We start from the raw sequence: 12,844 nt of genomic DNA on the forward strand, positions 1-12,844 counted from the left end.
GCTGTCGTAGAGGGGACCAAAGCGCAGCGTGGTAAGTGTTCATTATTATTTATTAAACAAATGAAACACTAGAACAAAGAAACAAAATGAAAAGCCAAACAGTTCCGTCAGGTAACGAAATACAAAACAGAAAATAACTACACACAAAACACAGGTGGGAAAAGGCTGCCTAAGTATGGTTCCCAATCAGAGACAACGATAGACAACTGCCTCTGATTGGAAACCATACCTGGCCAAAACATAGAAATATAAATACATAGAATGCCCAACCCATATCACACCCTGACCTAACTAAAACAGAGAAAAACGGCTCTCTCAGGTCAGGGCGTGACAATACCAGAATAAATAATCTGTTGATTCTGTCTCTTCGCAGCAAAATCTACAGAGCTGAGATTGTTGTATACCCCATATAAAAAAAAGAAACGTCCCTTTTTCAGGACCCTGTCTTTCAAAGATAATTCGTAAAAATCCAAATAACTTCACAGATCTTCATTGTAAAGGGTTTAAACACTGTTTCCCATGCTTGTTCAATGAACCATAAACAATTAATGAACATGCACCTGTGGAACGGTCGTTAAGACACTAACAGCTTACAGACAGTAGGCTATTAAGGTCACAGTTATGAAAACTTAGGACACTAAAGAGGCCTTTCTACTGACTGAATAACACCAAAAGAAAGATGCCCAGAGTCCCTGCTCATCTGCTTGAACGTGCCTTAGGCATGCTGCAAGGAGGCATGAGGACTGCAGATGTGGCCAGGGCAATAAATTGTAATGTCCGTACTGTGAGATGCCTAAGACAGCGCTACAGGGAGACAGGATGGACAGCTGATCGTCCTCGCAGTGGCAGACCACGTGTAACAACACCTGCACAGGATCGTTACATCCGAACATCACACCTGCGGGACAGGTACAGGATGGCAAAAACAACTGCCCAAGTTACACCAGGTGCGCACAATCCCTCCATCAGTGCTCAGACTGTCCGCAATAGGCTGGGAGAGGCTGGACTGAGGGCTTGTAGGCCTGTTGTAAGGCAGGTCCTCACCAGACATCACCGGCAACAACGTCACCTATGGGCACAAACCCACCGTCGCTGGACCAGACAGGACTGGCAAAAAGTGCTCTTGATGAGTCGTGGTTTTGTCTCACCAGGGGTGATGGTCGGATTCGCGTTTATCGTCGAAGGAATGAGCGTTATACCGAGGCCTGTACTCTGCAGCGGGATCGATTTGGAGGTGGAGGGTCCATCATGGTCTGGGGCGGTGTGTCACAGCATCATCGGACTGAGCCTGTTGTCATTGCAGGCAATCTCAACGCTGTGCGTTCCAGGGAAGACATCCTCCTTCCTCATGTGGTACCCTTCCTGCAGGCTCATCCTGACATGACCCTCCAGCATGGCAATGCCACCAGCCATACGGCTCGTTCTGTGCGTGATTTCCTGCAAGACAGGAATGTCAGTGTTCTGCCATGGCCAGCGAAGAGCCCGGATCTCAATCCCATTGAGCACGTCTGGGACCTGTTGGATCGGAGGGTGAGGGCTAGGGCCATTCCCCCCAGAAATGTCCAGGAACTTGCAGGTGCCTTGGTGGAAGAGTGGGGTAACATCTCACAGCAAGAATTGGCAAATCTGGTGCAGTCCATGAGGAGAAGATGCACTGCAGTACTTAATGCAGCTGGTGGCCACACCAGATACTGACTGTTACTTTTGATTTTAACCCCCCCCTTTGTTCAGGGACACATTATTCCACTTCTGTTAGTCACAGTTTGCTGGAAAAAAACGCAGTTGACAGTGAGAGGACGTTTCTTTTTTTGCTGAGTTTATATAGTATTCTGTTGGTAGCAATAATTTTATATAATAATTTACATTTAAAAACTCAGTGTTGAATCAAGTGTAGTTTTTTTGTACCAGTTCATAAACCATATGCCATGGAATTCGTACATCGAAAATCTCTTCCCATTTATTTTGCAACCTGTATGGCGCAGCTGTCAACATTTTTGTCCTCAAATGAAACTGCTATATTTTTCTATTTATGCCAGTTCCTTTCAGCCAATTTGTATCTTTAATATATGGCAGGCAAACAAGTTCTCCACTTTCCTCCTCCATTTTTGTGGTAGTGTTGCAATCAGTTGGTTGTAAATTTAGATTGATCATATATGGGAATATCTGCTCAATAACTGTATATGTGACATAACATTATTAATCAATATATTTGAGTTTCACCATAACATTCTTTCCCTTTTAGCCATGTAAAAATGTATTTTCTTTTTTTTATTATCTGCTAAGCCATTACAATTACAACTGGCTATATTTATTTCCCCACTTGCCAAAATGATACCCACGTTTCAACTATACTTACCACAACAAATGTTTGTAAACTTACCATTAAAAAGCACCATGATGATTAAGTGTCCATATAGCTGTACCATAATAATTTGCACTGTTAAGCATACTGTATCTGCAACTTGGTAAACCTCCAATTGTCCTAATATTCCACCCACTAAACCCCCCCCATATCTAGGTCTGTTGTCACTAAGACCATCAGACCATCTCCCTGACTCATGACACACCTTTGTGTCCTAAGTCAATCAAACCCTTGGCCGCCAATTGGCGTTGGCCAGAGGGAAATATGGGCAGTCCCATGATAACATAAATATCTATGAGGATGCTTAAGAGAACTAACCAAATAACATGGAAAACAGTCAGAATTTTTTTGTTGTTGATAATAATAGGTAATATTAATAGAAATAATAATATGTAATATAAATAGAAATAATGATTGGCTATTAGCATGTCAGCCCAGCCTGCTCAGTTCATTGGATCTGATTGGCTATAAGCATGTCAGCCCAGCCTGCTCAGTTCATTGGATCTGATTGGCTGTCAGCCCAGCCTGCTCCGTCCAATGGATCTGATTGGCTATTAGCATGTCAGCCCAGCCTGCTCAGTTCACTGGATCTGATTGGCTGTCAGCATGTCAACCCAGCCTGCTCAGTTCAATGGATCTGATTGGCTGTCAGCCCAGCCTGCTCCGTCCAATGGATCTGATTGGCTGTCAACCCAGCCTGCTCCGTCCAATGGATCTGATTGGCTATAAGCATGTCAGCCCAGCCTGCTCAGTTCATTGGATTCAATTGTTAAAAAAAATAATAAATGAAGAGAGAACTTAAATATATCGCAAGACCAGTCCTTTATTTTAATGTCCATTACATGCAAGACATATTTCATGTAGTCCTCATTATATCCTGTTATATTCCGACAATATCCTGTTGTATTCCGACAATATCCTGTTGTAGTCCTCATTATATCCTGTTGTATTCCGACAATATCCTGTTGTAGTCCTCATTATATCCTGTTGTATTCCGACAAAAGAAAGGAAGGAACATAGATTCTAACGGTGGCTAATGACTGCAAGTAAAAATGTGTCTTAGGCATCACACTGCCCATAAGGGAATACCCAAGTTTAACTTACAATCCACTCTGACACAGCCATGGCACGACAACCATGGCACGATAGCCAAGAATACATGCAGTACTGACAACCCAGAGCTAGTAAACCTGTAAAACCAACCCTCTCTCCACCCACACACATTTTAGTTTTATATTCCAGGGTCGTTGCTCTATCACCTCGGCTGTTGTACACCTAGGCCTATATCATTAGGATCAACAATATAAAAGGTAGCATATATATATTCTCTCACTTAGAGAAGTGCTTCCATAAGCCAGTTATTGTGTTTGTTCTACCGTTAACTTTATTCAGTTTATCCTAGTGTTAACCAGCCCGCCACATTCTAATAGAGACAACAACCCTGTTGACAATACCTAATCAATTTGCCGGTGTGTATCTGCCACACCCTGATGTGTTTCACCTATCTTTGTGATTGTCTCCACCCACCTCCATGTGTCTCCTGTTTCCCCATTAGTCCTCAGTGTATATATCCCTGTGTTTCCTGTCTCTCTGTGCCAGTTCGTTTTGTTTTGCCCATTAGTCCTCAGTGTATTTATCCCTGTGTTTCCTGTCTCTCTGTGCCAGTTCGTCTTGTTTTCCCCATTAGTCCTCAGTGTATATATCCCTGTGTTTCCTGTCTCTCTGTGCCAGTTCGTCTTGTTTTGCCCATTAGTCCCCAGTGTATTTATCCCTGTGTTTCCTGTCTCTCTGTGCCAGTTCGTCTTGTTTTCCCCATTAGTCCCCAGTGTATTTATCCCTGTGTTTCCTGTCTCTCTGTGCCAGTTCGTCTTGTTTTCCCCATCAGTCCCCAGTGTATTTATCCCTGTGTTTCCTGTCTCTCTGTGCCAGTTCGTCTTGTTTTCCCCATCAGTCCCCAGTGTATTTATCCCTGTGTTTCCTGTCTCTCTGTGCCAGTTCGTCTTGCTTTGCCAAGTCAACCAGCGGTTTTCCTAGCTTCTATTTTTTCCCAATCTCTGTTTTTTTCCTAGCCTTCCTGGTTTTGCCTGTCTTGACGCCGAATCCGCCTGCCTGACCACTCTGCCTGTTCTGACCTCGAGCCTGCCTATCACCTGGTGCTGTTTGGACTCTGACCTGGTTTATGAGCTCTCGCCTGTACTCGATCTGCCTTTTGCCTACCCCTTTTGGTATAATAAATATCGGAGCTCAACCACATGCCTCCTGTGTCTGCATTTGGGTCTCGCCTTATGCCCTTATAGTATCAGAACAAATTAAAGTACTACTTAAGTATTTTTCTGGGGTATCTGTACTTTACTTTACTATTTATATTTTCCTAAAGAAAATAATGTACTTTTGACTACATACATTTTCCCGAACATCCAAAGTACTCGTTACATTTTGACAGGAAAATGGTCCAATTCACACATCAAGAGAACATCCCTGGTCATCCCTACTGCCCCTGATCTGTCAGTTTCATTAAACACAAATGCTTAATTTGTAAATTATGTCTGAGTTTTGGCTATCCGTCAATAAAAAGAGAAAAGAAAATTGTGCTGTTCGGTTTGCTTCATATAAGGAATTTGAAATGATTTACACTTTTACTTTTGATACTTAAATACATTTTAACAATTACATTTACTTTTGATACTTCAATACATTTAAAACCAAATACTTTTAGACTTTTACTCAAGTTGTATTTTACTGGGTGACTTTCACTTTTAACTTTTACTCAAGTATGACAATTTAGTACTTTTTCAACCACACCATTTGCTGTTCATGAAGAGACCCCTTCCCTTCCACTGTCCTGTACACACAGTGAATCCCTGTCCTACAGAGGATGCTCCTTAGAGGAGGAAGGGGAGGATAATTTATTCATTTTTTTTTTTTTAAGTAAAACATGAAAAAAGTGATCCTTTCTAGATAAAACTATATATTCACATGTCACCAAATAATTTATTAAAACACACTGTTTTTCAGTGAAGGTCTACAGTAGCATCAACAGCACTCTGTAGGGTAGCACCATGGTGTAGCTGGAGGACAGCTAGCTTCGGTCCTCCTCTGGGTACATTGACTTCAATACAAAACCTAGGAGGCTCATGGTTCTCACCCCCTTCCATAGACTTATACAGTAATTATGACAACTTCCAGAGGACGTCATCCAACCTATCAGAGCTCTTGCAGCATGAACTGACATGTTGTCCACCCAATCAAAGTATTTAAAAAATGTATCTAGTACTGAAAGCATAAGCTACAGCTAGCTATCACTGCAGTGCATAAAATGTGGTGAGAAGTTGATTTAAAGTGAGAGAGAGACAATAGTTGAACAGTTTTGAACAAAATTAATTTCTTAAAAAATGAAGGAGAAGCAAGAGAGAGAAAGATTCCGACAATGCAGCTAGGTAGGTTAGCCTACTCAAACACCCTGCTCAAACAGGGTGTTAGCTAGCTGGCTATGGCTATCCAACACTGGTACTCTTCCAAGTCAAGGTAAGCTTTTGGTTTTATTAATTTATTGACACCGGGGCCGGTCGGTGTAACTGCTTACTGGCTGTACTATGTAACGTTACTGCATGGTTGTAGCAGGTTTACTAACACGTTAGTTCTATTAGCTATGTTGACTAGGATGTTACTTTAGCTAATATGGTGACATCGATGTAGGCTGTGTGTAGCGGTTATGATATGGTTTGGCTTGGAAAGGTTTTTTCGCCCTGGTCACATACAGCTGACGTATTGTTCATTGAAGTCCACAAGCGAAGGGAAAAGGTGAGAGGAGAGCGCATAGAGGTCGAGAAGGAATACAACGTGGCTGCTATGAAAGTGAACTGTGTTTACGTGTGATCAGGGGTGTATTCATTCTGACGATTCTGTTGAAAAACATTTCTTAAATGGAAGCAAACAGAACAAAACGGGGATAAACATACCTGAATTTGTTCAATAGAAACTCTAATTTGCAACTGTTGGACTAATGATTACACCCTAGATCAGCTAGATGCAGGCAAGAGTGTGTGGTGGTATTGAATGTGTCACTGTCTGTCACCTCAAATGTTTCTCTCAACCTGTGTGCACCTACCTATGTTGTAAACGTTCATTCATAGGCTGGGTTGTATCAACCTCATGATGGGTACAGGGAAAAATTAAGTATCATGTTGTAGCCTAAACCTGTCACTGTTACATTGAACTGGGTGAATATGAATGACAGTATCCTAAACCCATCACTGTTACATTGAACTGGGTGGATATGAATGACAGTATCCTAAACCCATCACTGTTACATTGAACTGGGTGAAAATGAATGACAGTATCCTAAACCCATCACTGTTACATTGAACTGGGTGAATGGAATATGAATGACAGTATCCTAAACCCATCACTGTTACATTGAACTGGGTGAATATGAATGACAGTATCCTAAACCCATCACTGTTACATTGAACTGGGTGGATATGAATGACAGTATCCTAAACCCATCACTGTTACATTGAACTGGGTGAATATGAAGGACAGTATCCTAAACCCATCACTGTTACATTGAACTGGGTGAATATGAAGGACAGTATCCTAAACCCATCACTGTTACCTTGAACTGGGTGAATGGAATATGAATGACAGTCATCCAATATGCTGTAATAGAAATAAGGCCTGTCGTGGTAATTATTCTAATCAAAAGGAGAGAGACATTTAGATTTCTTCAAAACAATTGAACTTTATTTTCGATGAATTACTACAGTAATGGAGATGTTAACAACCCACCCGCAGGTGATCCTTGAGAGCCCAACCAGCAGGACTAAAGCATCTCATAACAAAGTCCATCCTCTTGGATGTTCATGACAAACAACAGATGTGTAGAATTATACAAAGGTACATTGTGATATCAAGCAACGGACAGCAAGATTTACATTGCGCCAGGTTTCTGTCTCTAGGTCATTTACTATTTGTTTATACAAAAAAATACTAATGTAACCTAGGACACTAGGTCCTTGCCTCAAATTATTAAGTCCAGTGTTCATCTTCCATATGGGATAAATAAACTGGAAATTGTGTCTCCCTGGCACCGACAGACAGGCACACAGACACTAATCATGGAGTGGAATGTTGTCTTATCACCAAGCCGTCGTAAATCTACTGTCACCGTTAAAATCTCAGAGGCTCCTCTCTCTCCACACAGACACATGAGAGTTCTAAGAACCCTATTCTGTTTACACTCAGAAAAACAGATCGTGTGAATGTACTAATATAGGAATACATTCTAATAGAAAAGTACTGTGATTAACATAATGCTGTAAATTCTACCACAGGTCATATGCTCATGAAAAAAATTAAATCGTCCTCTCTCATCTTAAACGACACCGACTGCCACTGCTGTCCTGTATTATGTTATCGGCTCAATCTGAAATGACCTTCACATTTTAACGTGGATCTTCAGCGATATTTTGCAGATATGGATTGAATCCAGCCCTAAGTGCAGCAAAGGACACAGATGTGGATCAAGGAGAGGAAGGGAGGGGAGAAGGGGGAAGGGAGGAGAGGAGAGGAGAGGGGAGGAGAGGGGAGAGGGGAGGGGAGGGGAGAGGAGAGGGGAGAGGAGAGGAGAGGAGAGAGGATAGGAGTGGAGGAGGCAAGGGCTGAATTCAAGGTTTTACTGCTAACCTACAAAGCATTACATGGGCTTGCTCCTACCTTTCTTTCCGATTTGGTCCTGCCGTACATACCTACACGTACGCTACGGTCACAAGACGCAGGCCTCCCTAGAATTTCTAAGCAAACAGCTGGAGGCAGGGCTTTCTCCTATAGAGCTCCATTTTTATGGAATGGTATACCTACCCATGTGAGAGACGCAGACTCAGTCTCAACCTTTAAGTCTTTACTGAAGACTCATCTCTTCAGTAGGTCCTATGATTGAGTGTAGTCTGGCCCAGGAGTGTGAAGGTGAACGGAAAGGCTCTGGAGCAACGAACCGCCCTTGCTGTCTCTGCCTGGCCGGTTCCACGCTCTCCACCAGGATTTTCTGCCTCTAACCCTATTACAGGGGCTGAGTCACTGGCTTACTGGTGCTCTTCAATGCCGGCCCTAGGAGGGGTGCGTCACTTGAGTGGGTTGAGTCACTGACGTGGTCTTCCTGTCTGGGTTGGCGCCTGTACTTTTGGGTTGTGCCGTGGCGGAGATCTTTGTGGGCTATACACGGCCTTGTCTCAGGATGGTAATTTGGTGGTTGAAGATATCCCTGTAGTGGCGTGGGGGCTGTGCTTCTGCAAAGTGGGTGGGGTTATATCCTGCCTGTTTGGCCCTGTCCGGGGGTATCGTCGGACGGGGCCACAGTGTCTCCCGACCCCTCCTGTCTCAGCCTCCAGTATTTATGCTCCAGTAGTTTATGTGTCGGGGGGCTAGGGTCAGTCTGTTATATCTGGTGTATTTCTCCTGTCTTATCCGGTGTCCTGTGTGAATTTAAGTATGCTCTCTCTTTTTCTCTCTCTTTCTTTCTTTTCTCTCTCTCTCTCTCTCTCTCTCTCTCTCTCTCTTTCTCTTTCTCTTTCTCTCTCTCTCTCTTTCTTTCTTTTCTCTCTCTCTCTCTCTTTCTTTCTTTTCTCTCTCTCTCTCTCTCTCTCTCTCTCTCTCTCTCTCTCTCTGAGGAGGACCTGAGCCCTAGGATCATGCCTCAGGACTACCTGGCATGATGACTCCTTGTTGTCCCCAGTCCACCTGGCCGTGCTGCTGCTCCCGTTTCAACTGTTCTGCCTGCGGCTATGGAACCCTGACCTGTTCACTGTGATTATTATTATTTGACCATGCTGGTCATTTATGAACATTTGAACATCTTGGCCATGTTCTGTTATAATCTCCACCCGGCACAGCCAGAAGAGGACTGGCCACCCCTCATAGCCTGGTTCCTCTCTAGGTTTCTTCCTAGGTTTTGGCCTTTCTAGGGAGTTTTTCCTAGCCACCGTACTTCTACACCTGCATTGCTTGCTGTTTGGGGTTTTAGGCTGGGTTTCTGTACAGCACTTTGATATATCAGCTGATGTAAGAAGGGCTATATAAATACATTTGATTTGATTTGAGGAGAGGGAAGGCGAGGGAAGGCGAGAGGAGGGGAGGAGGGGAAGAAAGGAGAGAGGCAAGGGGAGGAGAGGAGAGGATAGCATAGCAGTGGCGATTTTAGCATGTAAAACTTGGTTGGGCAAACTCAAAAATACATTTTTAGATGCATGAGAGCAAAGCCACTACACAATACAGCACTAAACAATACATTAATTGCACTAAAACGTGACAAATGGTGCCCACAATCTGTTAGGGCCTACTTAAAGCTGTCCCAACAGTAGAGCTTTCTTTTCAGCACCATGGAGTGAATCCTTACCACTGCTTCACCTGGCTATCAGCGGAGCCTTGTCTGGCTGCAAAACAGTTCATTCAGCCTCATTCACTGCTTAGCTGATATGGCTGACTTGCTGAAACAAATGTGGTTTCTTCTGACAATTGAGACACAAACTATGAGGTACAATTGAGGTACAAACTATGGCATAAGGGGACGATGAGTGGATAGAGGCAATCCGTAATTTCAAATAAGACATTAATGAGCGAGCTAGGATGGACGTAGTCAATATAACTATTTGTTCAGCACTTTTGAAAGAGTTCAGAATATGGGCCATTCTTACAGTATTCTCCCTGCACACCAAGTCATAATGGTATGATAATTAAAAGGGGCATATAAGCAGACAATGAAAGCTCTTAAAATATTTGATGATGACATTTCTCTAAAACAGGCTATGGACTCACCTTGTGTGCTGTGCTCACTTGAACAGGAAGGTGGCGCAGCGGTCCATCGTGGACAAACTTTGGCATCAAACTTTGTCATCAAAGTCTGGCAGTCTCTGGATTTATGGTGCTTTCAAGACAACTTGGAACACTGAAAAAAAACAAGGTTGAATCATGACGTCAGTGATTTTCAGGTCGGAGCTCTTGAAAGAAGCCTGAGTTCCCGATATTACGTCCTGACCAGCAGGTGGAGTAGGTGTATAGTTTTGGTCAGGGCGTGGCAGAAGAAGTTGTTTTCTATGTTCTGTCTAGGTTGGGTGTTTCTATGTAGAGTTAATTGGGGTGGACTTCCAATTGAAGGCAGCTGTGTGGTGTTGCCTTTGATTGGAAGTCCTATATTAGTTGGGTGTGTTTGTCTGTGTGTTTGTGGGGTAGTTGTTCTTGCACTGCGTTTTTGTATGCCTGTGAAACTGTTGGTGTCGTGAGTATCGTTTATTGTTTTTTTTTTTCTGTGGATGCTTTACTCTTGTTTTTGTGAATTAAAAGAATGAGTATCCACAACTCTGCTGCATTTTGGTCTTCCCTGCAACACCACGACATAATCTGAATTCCCCACCACCAACACAAGACCAAGCAGCAGAGGAACGAGGAGGAAGGATGGACATGGACAGAAATAAGGTTGAGCGTTTCCAGGGCTACGAAGGAGTTTAGGAAACTCGAGAGGCAGCCCCAATAATTTTTTTGGGGGGGGCACAAGGGCAGTTTTACGGGGCAAGAATGGAGCCCCAGGCCAGCTCCCCGCACTAGCCCGAAGGTGCGTGTCTCCAGGCTGGCACGTCCAATACCAGCCCCACGCACAAGGCTTCTAGTGCGTCAGTCCAGCCCCGCCAGTCATGAGTCGCCAGAGCCGCCCGCCAGTCATGAGTCGCCAGAGCCGCCCGCCAGTCATGAGTCGCCAGAGCCGCCCGCCAGTCATGAGTCGCCAGAGCCGCCCGCCAGTCATGAGTCGCCAGAGCCGCCCGCCAGTCAGGAGTCGCCGGAGCCGCCAGACTGTCCTCCGGGTCTGCCAGAGCGGCCCGACTGTCCTCCGGGTCTGCCAGAGCGGCCCGACTGTCCTCCGGCACAGTCCGAGTGGCCCGTCTGCCCGGAGCTGCCGGGCTGGCCCGTCTGCCCGGAACTGCCAGAACCGGAGCCACCTCCAGATATAGGTGGGTTGGGGAGGGGGGGTGTAGCACAGTGCCGTCGTTGACGGCAGCCACCCTCCCTTCCCTCCCTGTAGTTAGGGGGATTTTTTTTCGGGTTGTTTTGGGTGTTCTGTGTTTTTTTCTTTTGAAGGTGCATTCGGGGTCTGCACCTTTAGGGGGGGGGGGTAATGTCACGTCCTGACCAGCAGGTGGAGTAGGTGTATAGTTTTGGTCAGGGCGTGGCAGAAGAAGTTGTTTTCTATGTTCTGTCTAGGTTGGGTGTTTCTATGTAGAGTTAATTGGGGTGGACTTCCAATTGAAGGCAGCTGTGTGGTGTTGCCTTTGATTGGAAGTCCTATATTAGTTGGGTGTGTTTGTCTGTGTGTTTGTGGGGAATTGTTTTTGCACTGCGTTAGTATAGCCTGCAAAACTGTTGGTGTCGTGAGCAATCGGAGCTTGTTTTTTTTCCAGAGTTCCCAGTTGTCTTGAACTCACTGAAGTCTGAGATTTCCCAGTTCCGAGTTTCCAGTTGATTTGAACACGGCAGAAGTCATGCTGGATTGACAGCATGGCCAATGTTGAATGTAAGCTTGAAAAAGAGAAGAGACTTGCTTGGGCCAAGAAACACAAGCAATGGACATTAGACTGGTGGAAATCTGTCCTTCGGTCTGATGAGTCCAAATTCCAGAATTTTGGTTCCAACCATGTCTTTCTGAGACGCAAAGTAGGTGAACAGATGATCTCTCCGCATGTGTGGTTCCCACCGTGAAGCATGGAGGAGGAGGTGTGATGGTGCTTTGCTGGTGACACTCAGTGATCTATTTAGAATTCAAGGCGCATTTAACCAGCATGACTACCACAGCATTCTGCAGCGATACGCCATCCCATCTGGTTTGGGCTTAGTGGGAATATCATTTGTTTTTCAACAGGACAACGACCCAAAACACCTCCAGGCTGTGTAAGGGCTATTTGACCAAGAAAGAGAGTGATGGAGTGCTGCATCAGATGACCTGGCATCCATAATCCCCCTGACCTCAACCAAGTTGAGATAGTTTGGAATGAGTTGGACCACAGAGTGAAGGAAAAGCATCAGCATATGTGGGAACTCCTTCAAGACTGTTGGAAAAGCATTCCAGGTGAAGCTGGTTGAGAGAATGCCAAGAGTGTGCAAAGCTGTCATCAAGGCAAAGGGTGGCTACTTTGAAGAATCTAAAATAGAAAATAAATGTTGATTTGTTTAACACTTTTTTGGTTACTACATGATTCCATATGTGTTATTTCATAGCTTTGATGTCTTCACTGAACTGCCCTGAATAACGGGTCGTCACTGGAGGACAGGAAATGAGGGGAGGGGAGATGGCAGAGAAGAGAGGTGGAAGAAGGGAGAGGAGGGGAGGGGATGAAAGAGGGGGCTGTTACTGCTGGCAATGAGTTTCGGCAAGGTATGTTAGATAGAGAAGTGGGGGCATTTGTTTCAATGTGATTCATGAAGCAGGAATGACCCTCTTCT

This window comes from Salmo salar, chromosome ssa14 (assembly GCF_905237065.1).
Source record: "Salmo salar chromosome ssa14, Ssal_v3.1, whole genome shotgun sequence".
In the NCBI taxonomy this organism is placed as follows: domain Eukaryota; kingdom Metazoa; phylum Chordata; class Actinopteri; order Salmoniformes; family Salmonidae; genus Salmo; species Salmo salar.